At 40.6% G+C, this 14,733-nt stretch overlaps 1 protein-coding gene and 1 long non-coding RNA gene across 7 annotated transcripts in view; one reads left to right on the plus strand and one right to left on the minus strand.

The window, feature by feature from the left end:
* The window catches only part of CARMIL1 (capping protein regulator and myosin 1 linker 1), a 194,021-nt gene that overhangs the window by 113,798 nt on the left and 65,490 nt on the right, over positions 1 to 14,733 (minus strand). The gene's annotated exons all lie outside the window — the stretch shown is intronic.
* LOC148225370 (uncharacterized) lies at positions 3,467 to 9,877 on the plus strand. Its single transcript, XR_015803317.1, has 3 exons — positions 3,467 to 3,616; positions 3,713 to 4,214; positions 9,143 to 9,877. It is a non-coding gene; the product is annotated as an uncharacterized LOC148225370 (long non-coding RNA).

The following is a 14,733-nucleotide window of genomic DNA, read 5'->3' on the forward strand; positions in this document are numbered from 1 at the left end:
GCAGACATACCAATGATCCCAAAGTGATCTTTCTAAAACCAACAGGACTGAAAGCCCCGCTTACCTTAAGATGCATTTATGTACAAAGAAAAGGCCTGTTGTATAACGATAGTCCCCACTCTGCAGGTAAAGAGCTACTCTTGAGCAATAAGATGGTACAAAAAAAAAAAAAAAAAAAAAAAAAGAGCCTGAAGTTTCTAATCCAGTAACACAAATAAGACTCTCACAAACAAGTAAAATCAAATAAAGACAAAGTTAATTATTTCTGCAAAATTAATGCCCCATCTTGACAACAGCAGGATAAGTTTTATTATTTTTTAAAACTTTTTTTACAATGGCAGAATTGGCTAAGAAAAGGCTTTCCATTTGTCACAATTTGAGCTGTTAAAAACTGCGTGTACACATCATGACCCTTGAAAGGATCCACTTTAGTTTACTTTTTTTCTGATTTTTTTTTCTAATATTTTCAAAATTTTACTGTGACATCTACATTTTAACATCACTGTTTTTGCTCACATTTAGCAACAGGGTAGCCTGTATCCCAATTCCACTCAAGACTTGCTGGATGAGCTGTGAAACATGAATGGTTTGTTTTCAATGACTTCTTTCTCCTTGATGAGGCCACAGTGCATAAACAAATAATGGCTCTTAGGATATGGCTCTCTCATGTCTCTGCCAATTGGATTCTCCATGGCTGTTAGTACTTGCAAGGGTAACAGAACACGTATTGCAGTCTACTCAAAAACACGCACCACTCTAGTCCTTCCCTTGAGAAATGTGATGCTGGTGCCAAAGGCAGAGGCACTGGAGGTGTTTTCACACTGACAGTTCAAGCCCCCTCTTAAGAAACAAGTGATTTTCATGCAGAAGACTCATGTCTCTGTGCATTCCTCTGACAACAATATGTGTGTGATTGCATAATTGTCTAGGGCTTTCAGAAGCATCCAGGAGTGCTGTTTTTCATGAACAAGCAGATTCTAGATTTCCTGAGGTTTTTTGATTTCTTCATACAAAGAAACTAAAAAGCAGAAGCAGTCACCCTTACTCTCAAGCAATCCTCAGACATCTTACCAAGAAGGTTTTGCCACCTTGAGCAAAGAAGTGTCATGGTCAAAGTCACTTGGAAGTACAGAGACTCCGAGCAGGAGACACCCTAACTCCAGGGATAACCTGGAACAAAAAGCTCCCTGGCTCACAACCCATCGGGAATGTCAGTTGGGCACGGGGTATAATCCACCTTATCCTCTGATAACAAAGTTATCTCACCTGTTCAGCTTAATGCGTCACAGCCCCACTCCTACATAACCCTTTTGTTTGCCCACCAGCACTACTCAACCATCATCAAAGTTAAAAGATCCCATCAAAAGATAAACACATGCAGGGTAAAGAAAGAGGCTCAGGAGTTACTTCATGCTTTAACACACCTGTAAGCCAAAAGGTTTGTGAGTGACTGATGTGAAGAGAGCGAGCACATCCAGGTAACTTTTATACAGGGTACACAAACTGGCTGCTGCTCCATGGAAAGGACAATAAAAGAGAATTATATTTAGTTAACGGCAGCTTTGGTCTGTCTTCCTACTCTGCCTTTTTTAAAGCATAAAATAGGATTACGATTGAATTTTAAATGACTCCTACTCACACACACATACCCAAGTTGATGATTTCTTAATGTATTTATCATTCCAAATTCTCTAACACTCCCTACACTGCTCAGAATGTACATGAAACAAAATTCAAAAATATTCACCAAAAACATATCCTGCAAATTATTATCTCCAGAAACTCATGGCCTACAAGGTCATCTTCTGTTTACCAGAATGCATAATATGTTTCAGTAAATAACATAGATCCTCCGTGAGCATATTAATGTAACAAATTTACAGATGCATTTTGTCATTTATTGTCAAACCCTAGCCTTATTACCCACTTTAGCATTGTAAGTTAAATTAACAGGGCAGCACTGGGTTAACCCAGCCATCCCACCTGGCAGTCACTCTTGGGAAGATCACTAGAGAAACACAGTTCTGTGCTAATTGCATTTATTTTGCCAGACAAACCACAGCAACTAAAGCTAGCTTATCTATACTTAAAGCAGTTTCAAATCCACAAGGAAATGAAAATCTTCTGAAAAACACCACTACCCTTTTTAAATGCTCAGGAATAAAGAATTCTGGAAAACACAGTGAGCATACTTGGGCTTCGTGGCTAGACATGAAACAAAATGAAACCACCTCAGCACTTCATGGGCCTGGGAAGCTTCATGATGCTCCCACCACTCACTACCACAGATCTTTTGAAACTTCCTCCTGCTGAAATCTCAAAGATGATTAAACAAATATTTTTCCCTTGCTGGGAACTGATTGACACAGCTACTTTAAAAAAATCCAAAATCAAAAACAATCAACTTTGTAGTTTTTTGATCAACTGTTGCAATTTTACTTCTTCAAATGTACTTTCTGTACCTTTCTTGCCACGTAGTTTCTTTAGCCCCTGGCATCTGACATTTTTTCAGCCTCAAAATTTATTCAGTCTCTTCCATTATAATTTACTCGAGAAAGGAAGCATTTGTAACAAGTTTTATTATTTCTTATCACATTCTTATGATAGCCATCATCTTGAGAACTCCTTGAATCCAGAAGACAGTAATTTTTCTGTATATACCTTAGTTATAGCGTCCTCATTTTTCTCATTATTCATTACCGTTATTATCCAAACGATCATAATTTTAAAGTTTCCACCTCTATTACTTCCTTTATGATTTCTCCCATAAGCTTTCCATTGCTACTGCTGACTCAATATCTAATGCACTCTCAATAACGTGAGGTAAAGCAGCAGCACTAATACAGCTTTTGTTTTTTAAAACACGGATGAATCAATACATGTTAGAGCATCCAGCCTCGCTCAGTCCCTATAGGATCGACCGTTCACTTCCCGGGTTGCATGGCTGATGCTGTAAATGCTTCATCCTGAAGCAACTGGAGTTCGATTAGATAAAAGGCCCCTTTCAGCACCGTGTTAGAGCTGGGCTTGAGAGAGGCAGTTCCTGCTAAAAGCACTGAGCCTCTCTACACAAAGAGGCTAGCTGACATCCTGGAGGGCTTTTTGGAGGGCTGATTAGCTCAGGGACAGCAGGAACATGTATGCAGCATCATCTGAAATGGTGGCATCGCTTGGCACACGGTGGGTTTCTCTGCCAAGCACTGACACCAGTGAAAAAGCCCAGCTCAGCCCCAGTCTGAGGGCTTGCAGCACCACCACCTTCACCCACAGCCCTCACCATTGAATTTGATCATTTGGGCTCCACTGCTTCCGAAGTGCCATCTATGATAAAACCATTGATTGATCTTATTCACTCGTGTTCCAAATATCCCCTTATTTTTACACCAATATTAAAGCAGTCCTTTGCTGCTCAAGAAGCACTATTAGGAAAGGGTTAGTGCATTTCAGTTCACACACAAAAAACAGTTTCTCCCTCCCTGAGCTGACCCTGAGCCAAGTTGAGCACATTCCCAGGCTCGCCTAAGTCGCTGGTGCCCGTGTGGCCAGCCAAACACCAAAACACAGCAAGGGGAGCTGCTGCTTGCATCAGTACAACTCTCTCCTGCCCAAGACAAGGGTAAGCACAAGTAATTACCTCAGCCATCCCCATGAAGGGCTGCTCTGCTGCATGTTTCTCTGTTATCATTCCTCAAGTCAACCATTGCTTCCTCAGCAAGGCCCCCTTACTGGAGCCATGGACAGAGATGAGCCTGCCTGCCACGGGAATGCTGTGCAGATCACAGCTTCCCACTGGTCCTTACTGCCACCACACTACTTCAACAACTCAAGCCTGCTCTGTTATGGGTAAAATTTCTGTCTTTTCTGGATGGCAGAGGATGGTTTGGGGAACGGTTTTTAGCTGAGGGGTTTTTTGTTGTTGTTTTGGGCTGTTTGTTTTGTTGGGTTTTTTTTTTAATGTGTGCTCAGATATCAGAAGAGATGCCAATAAATCTGCAGTGTTTAGAGAAGAGAAGCACCTTTCACATTACTACAGGGAACAAGACAGGGGACACCACAAGATGGCACAACGGAGTGCTTCACACACATTTCCCTTTCAGCCCGAGTCAGAGGACCCATTAACAGAAATGCTTATTTAGCTCCTGGAAAGCTGATCAAATCTGCAGAGCCATTTCTACTTCAGAGGCAGCAATGAACAAATCCTGCCTAGAAGACAGGTAAGAAAAAAGTATCCCTGTTTTAGAATTAATAACAACTAAGGCATGGACACTGAAAGATTTGCCTAAAACAAAAAAGGGAAGATGAAGTGGTAAAGCTTGGAGTAAAAGGGTCCTAATTCTGATGTTTGAGAAGAAACAACATAGCTTGGAGGTTTATCGGCAAATTAAGACAAAATTTCCAGATATAACTAAATTTGTTCCAACAGCTCTAACAACACTACCACCTAACATCAGTGTCCTAGCCCTGTGAGCTGTTTATAAAAGACACATGAATCAAATTGTGCTTCTTTACAACCTGTGAAGCACAAAGAAAGATGAACACTTGCTATAACCCTGTCTGCAAGGAGCAAACAATCCAGCTATTTTACTCATGGTGGGATTTCAGAAGAAACAGACGTGCTCACCTTTGGCCAGGCATCACCTCTGGCAGCAACAGGACCCACGGACACTCCATCTGCCAAGCCCTGTCACTGAAGTAGCGTGGGATGTAGTCACTACTGGTGCAGACTGGGACTGTCCTGATTTACAGATTTTACATTTAAAAGTTTTGTACCTTAGGCTATCAACCACCAAGCTGCTTGTGGAGGGGTAGCCACCTACTGCCTGTGTGTACAGGGCTCCCTTGTTCTAGTAACCAATCAGTCATGGAACAGTTTCATGGCATTGTGAGAGATGTCCAACACAGAGCACTAAAGGCAACACAATCCCCTGCAGACTGCAAAGCTTCCTTGTCATCCTGCTCACCACCACACAATTCCCAACAACAAAAAACCACAATGCTGTAAAACACTAAATACCAGAAGACCTACCTACCGTGTTATTTAAGTCTGCTCTGAGCCATAAAAACAGAAATAAGCAGCTGCATTTCAACAATTCAAGGTCCTCTCCATGGCACTGGACACAGGCAGGGCTGATGGAGGTAGAGGAGGGGAGCAGGCTCAACCACACACCTTCACTTGTAGCTCATCTATGAGGGGTAACACCCCAAAGGGGGCCTTCCTTCTCTGTATCTAATTTACACAAAAATAGGTCACTAGCATATTAGTGTTAATATACTTTTATTTCACTTCTTCTCTTCTCTGTATACAACCATTACACAGATTCAGTGCTGAAATTCAGGTAACAATGTGACTCAGCAGGATACCTTCTCCAAGTACTCACCTTTTACAATGTTCTAGACCGCCAATACTTGGTAAAAGGCAGGTTTAAAACATTCTGTTGACTTGCAATTCAAAACATCCTGTGCTCCAAGATTTTCTGTGCAACAATTTTTTACACTTTTGTACTACTTCTCTCCATCACAAAAAGACCTTACAGGCACCCTTCAGAAAAAACCCTCCCATTACCTGTCCATGGTGTTAATAATAAGGAATGTCCATACACCTTCTCTCTCCCTACACAGCTTTTCTTTCTGTGTTTATGCACAGCAGTGAAAACTGGAAGTATTTTGGTGTGCTGCAAATGATGCTGTTTCCATGCAGAAGTAGCTGGAAATAGATTTTGCTATTGCAGTGCTTTTATTCTTATCTTCTTTAATTTCATCACTTAGAAATGCCAGATTAAACATTTTGCAGTGATCCTTAGTGATAGGATTGCTCTCTAAGTGTGTCACAGCAACCATAATGAAGAACTTTAAAGACCAGGAAACAAAACAAAAACTTCAGGTTCAGAGGAAATGCAATTTGATCCACAACACAAGTATTTTATAAGAAACTCTTCTACAGACATTCCTATTTGCTTTTAGCTACCAACAATTAAATAAAGATTCAATTATCGAAGTGCAATGCACTTAGCTACACTTAATATTCAAATAAATTAAATAAGCACAGTAGAACGGTTTTCCTCAATACCCACTGCCATAACCACAGGTTCAAAAAAATTGACTTTGGATAGCCTCAGGAGCTAAGGGGCAGAGAAAGATATCAGCTTAATAAATCTGTAGAATTAAGCCTTATGTGTACTCTCCATGGCATACACAAATTGAAACACAAACACAGACCAATGGGTGAAGAATCATAAAAACCCCCAAGCCAGGGCAGTTCTTTCCCAATAAAACCATTGCTGTGGGTGCAAGAGAAAACTTTCTTCACCAGAGGGGATGCAAGATCTTCTCCTCTACACTACTGCAGGAGCCTCACTGTTGTCCTCAAGTGCACTCTTGATTTCCTTTTCTTCCTCTTGCTTCCCCACAGTACCCCTTTTCCATCTCTATCATCTGTAAAGTGTGAAGTACCCGCAGGAACTAACACGACTGTGACAGCCACGTCATCCCTAATCACCTGAGCTACACTGCAAGACTTCAGCTTTATATACTTTGATATCTTAAGACCATCAATCTTTCAAGAGAGGGATGGTGCTCGAGTGCTGAAACAGCTACTTGGCCATTTAAAATACTTAAAAGCCACCATTATACTCCCAGCCCCCCAGACTCAGATATTTTGTTATGCTGTTTTACATTTTATAAGATGTTTTACAGCTATTTTATTTCTTACGTGCCACATTTCTCCTCTGCTAAAGAAATCTTTTCTTTCACAGTTTAAAACACCTTCAAGAAATGGCAAAAAGGGAGCAAAGAAAGTGGGGCTGAAAGGGACTTCCCTTGCTCACTGCTATCCCTGCATAAAATGGGCAGTGAAAGGGAGACCCCTTCCAAGATGAAGATTTCCCATACTGGAAAATTTTATTATTTAAGTGGTGGGAATTGAAGATGGCTGGGGCATCCCCTGATGGCTTACCCAGGGCCAACCACCCACTCAGCTGATGAGTAGCTACCATCTCCTGGAGAAAACTCACAATAGATTCTCTGTCATGCACTTTACACTTACAGCCAGGGCAGCTAAATAACTGAGGTGTGAAGAGGGTTCCCACTTTCTTGTCATGCAGGTGCATGATGCTGGATGCATTTCTTTCTCAGGAAATTCTGCACCAGATGAAGTCCCCTCCCTGCTCCCACTCTGTATCTAACAGGCAGGAAACCCAGCAACCAGGCCAGCTTCAGGCAGTGACACAGCTGACTGCATTTGGCATCCCTTTTAGATAGAAATTCAGGAATTGCCACATTCCAGAAAAGCAATTTTGCCTCCAACATGCTGCAAAAAAACACTTGGCAGTCTCCCTCACTCTCCAAATGCATGCTATCTTGTCTACCTAAGAAGTACAGGCTGCATGAGCTGGGCAAATACCCCTAAGTAGCCATTGAGGGAGGGCTATTTTTCTTTCCGCTGATTTTTAAAAGTCTTATGATGTCCATTATCTAATGCTGTTAACTATTAAAAAAGAATATTCTCCTATTCAATAACAAAGCCATTTTCATAATTTCTAGTTTTGCAAAGATTCTTGAATGTATCACATTGATATTGCCTGTCACTTAGGCAGCTTCTTATACAGCATATTAACCTGGAAAAATGCATGTAATTACAAAACATCTCCTTTTGTTTGAGAACAACATCAATTTCTAACAGCCAAATGGAAAAAACAAACAAAGAAAGTCAGAAACCATGCTCAAAAAGAAGGAAATTACAATTCACTGACTGCAAAACCCAATAAATAATTCTGCTCTTCAAACTCAGGAGTTAAGTATGACAACTGCTGCAACTTGGTACCCAACATTCAGTATCAAGTTAGTCCTTGATATACAAAAGATTTCAGTAGCTTTTAAATTACCTATGCCTCTGAAAATTTGGAATCAAAAATCAGCTTGCTTCCCCAGAAAGCTTTCACAAGATTCTGATGCAAAAGTCTTCTAAGTCAAACTCAGAACAGTTTTGTGTGTGAATTTTGCTTTGATAAGCACTGATTCACATGCTTGATGCTACTGAACCATTGCTCATTTCAGAACATAAGAGTCTGAGAGAGAGAGCTTTTAAAAGGTTACTTCACTTCTAAATTGTGGACTTATAAGTCACTCTGCTTGTCAGAGCAAGCTACAGAAGTGTACAGTGAACTAGATCCTCCTGGGCTTTGTAATTTAATCTAAAATAATTATTTAGAAGCTCTTCAATTTGTGGACTATTTTAATTTTCTCTATGGAGGAATAGCACAGTCTGCCAAAAAAGAAAGTAAACCTGAGAATGATGGTCTTTGCTCTTTTTAGATGGTAGGTTTTAAACCATCACAGTCCATCTAAGTTTAGTTTGTAAGAACAAGGCTTTGCAAGTGCAATTTTAAGTTTACGCCAGTTATAAAGTACAGCATTAATATACACACACCAGTTTAGCAAATTTGCTTCAAATGTCACTATCATTCTTAGCCTAAATTCACAGTAACATTGATTAACTACCACTGTAGTTATACATCAACCATTTTAATAAAATCACCTGGATTAAGTCAATTTTGCTGGTATTCTCACAGAAGTCAGAAAGAAAAATGTAATTATATTGTGCTGCCTAAATAGCTAATTAATATGTGTCATCATGATTTTTCTACCCACTTCTTGTTTATCATCTCTTCTCAAGATCTTCTATTGCTTCGAGTTCTAAATGTTTTCTTTTCCTTTTGTTGAGCTTTGATACTTATATCAACACAGGAGTTTTGTACAACTAAAATTAGGACGTTTTAAAGAAATTACTATAAAGATTTTTAATTACACGGCTAAGTTCCCAGACACGCCATAAATAAATGATCAGTGTCTTGTTAGCAGGTTTGCACAAAATTTCACCCAACAGACTATCAAATATATGGAAGATTTGAACCCTGCCCACACACAAACACTTGTATTACTGAATAATTAACTTCATTATTCAGATGAGAATATTAATGATGTCAGTAAAGCACAGCCATCAAAATTTCCTACCCACAACTGCAACACTGAAAAAAACCCCAGCTTTATATTCTATGTCTGCTGTGTCAGGGTCCTGTAATCACTCAATTTGTCTATAACATAATTTCTAATTTTCTTGCATCTCTTTCCTTTCCTTCAATCCTAGCATTTCTCACACAAGTGCACCAAGAAATGAAGAAAAGGAGCAGAAAGCATCCACGTCAACATATCTGCGATGGAACGACTTCAAATCCAGTGGCATGGCAAAGCTCACACCAGCTCTGAAAAGGCCACTACCTCCTCCTTGTTCATAAATTAGATGGGAACTATCTCCTAAAGTAGAGGTCAAGGGAGGTGGAAACATTGAGACACTCAATTGACATCCACTCCAGGCTGAGTAAAGAAGCTCCAGGAGACACTGCTTTGCTCAAGCTAAAAAAGCAAGAGTGCTCACTGCCCAACATGTTTAACAGAAAAAACAAAATCTGTCTTTTTGCCTCAAACAATCACATCATCATGATCATAAAGTACATTTTTAATTAGGCCACTCCTATCCTAGAAGCTGTTAAAATACAGAGACATATAGTTAAGGCCCTAATCTAAAAATGCAGGTGGCAGAAGCAAGTAGATATAACCCTTTCAAGAAGAGATGCCAAATACCAGTGTTTTAAAATAATGTATCTATGCCCACTCATTGCATGGTAAAGACCACAGTGTTTCATCCAACAATATCAGCATCGAGCCAGTAACCTCAGCTCCTCTCAATCTGATGCTTCAGAGCAGTTTCAGAAGCTAAGCATCTGTTGTGGTTGCTAATAAAAAGTCTGAAGAATTCTGCTTTCAAATATGCAAAAGTGGGTGGGGGAGAGGGGGCAGTTTCACTTTCCTGCAGCCACATGAAGATACATAACAGCTTTCAAAGTACATCATTGACTCACTCCTGGTACAAATCAATCAATTCTATGAAGTTTCTGGAGCCTGGTAAATTAGCTAGAAAAAACACAAGCTTCTCTGGCTCCTCAGGGTTCACAGTATGTGATCTGACCCTGGCTGTAACAATCATGTCCCTATAAACAAATGATGAAGGAATCGCAGCTGTCTGGAAATGCTGGCACTCAATAATGCTCCTTCCAAGGGGGTCAAAGCCTATAGACAAACCACAGGCTTCAAGGAGCCCTGCACAGAGCCAGTGCAGCAACAGCTTAAAAAAAAAAGTGAGGTCACCAAATGCAGATGTCATGTAAGACACAATCACACAGGGAGAAGCATCAGCTCTCATAACAGGGTATCATTCCTGGGGAGGGGCACACGAAATGGATACCTCCCTTCAATCAAAGCAGAAAGAGGATTTAATATAAAGTAAAAACACTACAGAAGTGACAAATGGCAAGGTAATTCAGTTTAAGGACTAACATAATAGCTTTTTCTCTTCATTCAATTTCTAGTCTTTGCCAAGTTTCTGCTTCCAGCAGGCTGCATAATCTGTCCAAAGGCTTCAATATCACACAAAAATCTTCATTGCTAAGGACAGTGACTTTTATTTATACTGTCTGAAGTTGCTACTTGCTGGCAACATGCCAACATTCTGGGGCAGAACTGGTAAGAAGTAAAATTAGGCTGAAGCTGAGCAACCTCTTCACCTGTGGTTCTGTAATATTTGTTCTATGTAGAAACAAGAGATTATACTCATACACAGCAAGTGGAGTGCATCTGGAAAACCTGGGCTGCTCTACTGATAGCAGCTCTACTCATGCTCACTTAACATGCTTGAGACATGCAGCTCATGCAAGACATGCTGGATTTTGGCTATTGAGTTCAGGTAAACTTCAAAGATTGGCTGTGATCCCCAGATATCCAGCATCCATGGTTTCACCTGTATCACTAAAGGCTTGGAAATCCAGGAGAAATGCACCATATCTACCTTCAATACTACCAAGTTCTGGTTTCTCCCTACCCCAAGTGCCATCAGATAACATGACCAGAGAAACTCAAATGCATGGGGGGTGCCAAGATCGAGGCTAGAGGTTCACAAAAGGGTTAATCTGTGCCAAATCAAGCAATCCTGATTTAAAAGCTGTGAGCACCTGACACTAACTAGGGACTGAGCTCTCTCCCAAAGGCAAGTTTACCCTGGGCTAAATTTGTCACCTTTCATATGCCTATGTTGCAATTCTAGTACACTGAATTCTTACTTATCAAGTGCACAGCCTGCCCTTTTGTCTGCAGCTGCTTCACTGCTATTTGCACCATGTTTCTGCCTGGAGGTTTGTCCCTCTGCTCCTGTGCCCATAGCTTGAGAAGCTCATAATTGGCAGATCTGGGACACAAAATAATTCTTAGTGAAAGCCAGGAAGCTTCTGAAACCAACAAACAAGACAAAAACATCTCAGTCGGGGATGTGTGTATGTGTAATGAATGCAAAACAGTGGTAACATAAAACTGTGTGAAAATATTTCTCTCCAGGTCACTTTTACCATGAAACGCGTTTTGATTCTCTAAATTCACTCTGTTGATGTTATAAACGCACGCCTTTTCATTAGCAAATGCATAGATGGCTGCAGAACCACACTTGAAATGAGACAGTGCTGTGTTCTATACCAGACTGTTGGTTTGAAATACCATCCCTTGCAGTGCATTTACTCCTGTGTACGTACAGCTAGTACTGCCTTTACAATGGGGCAGTGATTCAACTGTTTTCTGGTCCATTCTAACAAACTAACACAGAGAGACTACAAATACAAGGTAACCAACAGTTTTAGAGAAACAAAAAACCCGTACTGATTCGTGTTTAATTTTCTGATTCCTGGAGAAGAACGAAACCTTTTGAACCTACAAACAAATGAGGCCATCTGAAAAGAATGAAGGAAAGGATAAGACTTAAAAGCTGATGTATTTAAAAGACCCAAACAAACGAAATAAAAATTATAATCAGTGTTATCTCCACAACCCATAAAACTGGTACCTTTCTGCTACAGCTTCAGAAATCAATTTTGTTATCAAAATACAGCCAACAAATCTATATAACACACACAAAAGGAAGTCTCGAGTTCAACAATTATCTCTGTCTTATCCTTGTTATTAATTAAAACAGATGGCAGTGGGAGTGGTAACAGCTACACACAATTTGGGACACTAAAGAGGAAGACATTAAGTTTTATAACAGTCACACAAATACAAGGTGCCTTTTTTTTCTAAGCACATATTCACACAGAAATATTTGAGGATGATCCAGCATTAGAAACAGAATCTACCTCCTCTTTTATGCATATAAACTGCTCTGATCCAAGACCCGACTACATCCACTAGATCATTGGTAGCCAGCAGGAAATTTAAGTCATTCAATCCAAGATGAAAAATATTCTAATTTTTAAAAAAGGGAACTAAATTAATACCCTGGAATAATACATAAAACTGCTTGCAAAGCAAGGAGCACTGCATCAGACTTGGCACTCCACACTCTAGTGTGGAGTATTCTCCACTCGCACAAAGCAGGCAAGAAAGTGAGGGAAATCAATTAGAAGTGAAAAGCCTCCATGCACGTGCCAAAACGCAGCCTTAGGATGCAGCTGCGTATCCCATCTAATCCAGCGTAACACGGCTAACCCGGAGAGGCTGAGCCCACTCCCTCCCAGTTCCATCATGCTGCAGGGCACTTCCAAAGCCACCCAGCTGCTCAGGCAGGCTGAGGGGCTCCCACCATGTGCACACACACCAAATCTGTTCTCCAGCACCTGACAGAGGTGGCTATTGCCATGTCAATGCCACCAACCCCGGCAGGGGAGCTGTAACCTCTGCCAAAGGGGCAGGCGGCAAACAGAAATGGAAACTTCCTAGAATGGGCACAGCTGGCTCAGCCAGAGATTGCTAGCCATCTTGTATTGGAAGGAAGGGCTTCCTCAGGAGATGGACAAGTTCCATGATTTTAATTACCACTCTTCTGTGAGAAGAGAAGAGAAGAGAAGAGAAGAGAAGAGAAGAGAAGAGAAGAGAAGAGAAGAGAAGAGAAGAGAAGAGAAGAGAAGAGAAGAGAAGAGAAGAGAAGAGAAGAGAAGAGAAGAGAAGAGCCTAACTTTTCTTTAGAAAGGGCCAGCCAAGAGATGGGTATCATTATTGCAGGAAAGAGCACAAGAGGAAGGACAATGTAATAAGCACCTAGTGATGCACCACAGCTGCATGACTTTGAGTCATCCTGTGATCCAGGTGTACAGACCCAGCCCGGGCAGCCCTTTGCTGGCAGTTCGCCCCCAGCATCCTACCAGACACACACAACTCATTTGGAGATGCATCTGCTGATAAATCTGCATCTGCTCCCTGTTGAAAGGGCAGCACAAGCATGGTGGACATCCCTGAAGGAAAAACAAACAGTGGAGGCCAGTAAAGCAGATCACTGGGGCACTTAAGTAGCAGAATAACAAGCCCACACAAGGGTTTATATATTTGTTTAACCCCTACACTAGAATAATCAGCGCCATTTGGCCTGATTAGCCTCAAATAAATAAAATGTCACTGCTTCCTACAATGGATGAAAAACAAAAACACTACATGAAATTGTATTCAACTTTTCAGAAAAACCAGAAGAAACCCCAGCTCTCTTGACACTGTGCTGTCATCCATCCTTTCTTTAACAGCTGTCACCTCTCATCTTTATTAATCAGGGACCTGTTCAAAGTATCCACAGCATGAGCTCCAAATTTCAGTTTAAGAGTTAACTTGTACAAAGAAGCCAATACTTGTTCTGTCAGTCCTTGCTCACTCTTGGGAAAAAGGAAACAACTCAGACATGTTGCATAACTGCTCATCGGCACCGTCAAAGAGCTCGAGCAGTAATTGGAAAACTAATATCACTGCTTCAAATATGTGCAAAAATACACAGTGCAAGGCCTATTAAGGGGATAGATGAGGAGACAGACATGCAACTCCTCTCACTGTCAGGGCCTCTTCAGAATAATTTAATGCAGGATCCAAAGAAAATGTCCTCCCACGTGTATTGATGCTAATTCACAGAATTAAAAAGCAAACCTAAGAACGCTGAAGCCAAGAAATGTGTTCACAGTAAAATCAGCTTCCAGTTTGGGCAAATTAACTTGGTAGCATGCTTTGTTCATATGCCCTAACATATACAAAGTATGTAATTTTGGTCAAGTGGTCTGTAAATCTGGTACTCCTGCTATCCACGGATACACAGGTGGTTTCCAAACAGCTCTTTCAGCTCCCCTTTAGCTATTGCATCAGCCAGACAAGCATATTTATACTTAAGATTGTTTTCTGAAAGGTTTATGCTGCTTTTTAAAAGAAGTAAGCCATAATCAGAAAACAAATGTATGCTTGAATATGCTCACACAAAGTCTGTTTTGCTAGCAAATTAGAAAGCAGGTCACCTACATGGTCAACTTCACAGCACCATGGAAGAAGGCACTGTGTCTACTTGGAGTAAAGAGAAAAAGGCTCTATCTAATATAAAAGAAAATATAGATCAGCTATGCAGCTAGTTAAATAGAAATGGAAAAACATGAAAATGTAAGACCTTATAGTTCTTAGTTTTAAAGCCATCAGAACTAAATAGAGGAAAAGAAAATAAACATGTTTTTCAGATAGGGTTTTGTCCCCATCAGTCCCCCTCCCCATACATGTATACAGTGGAGGGAGAAAATATACAGGAAGGATACACAGATTTATTTTCACAGGACTTCTGTGGTACTAAAGGAGCAGAAGACTTCATCAAGAATTTCTTACAATTTTCTTCACATTACTGCAAAA

Source organism: Sturnus vulgaris, chromosome 1 (genome assembly GCF_052056855.1).
Source record: "Sturnus vulgaris isolate bStuVul1 chromosome 1, bStuVul1.hap1, whole genome shotgun sequence".
Classification (NCBI taxonomy): Eukaryota; Metazoa; Chordata; class Aves; order Passeriformes; family Sturnidae; genus Sturnus; species Sturnus vulgaris.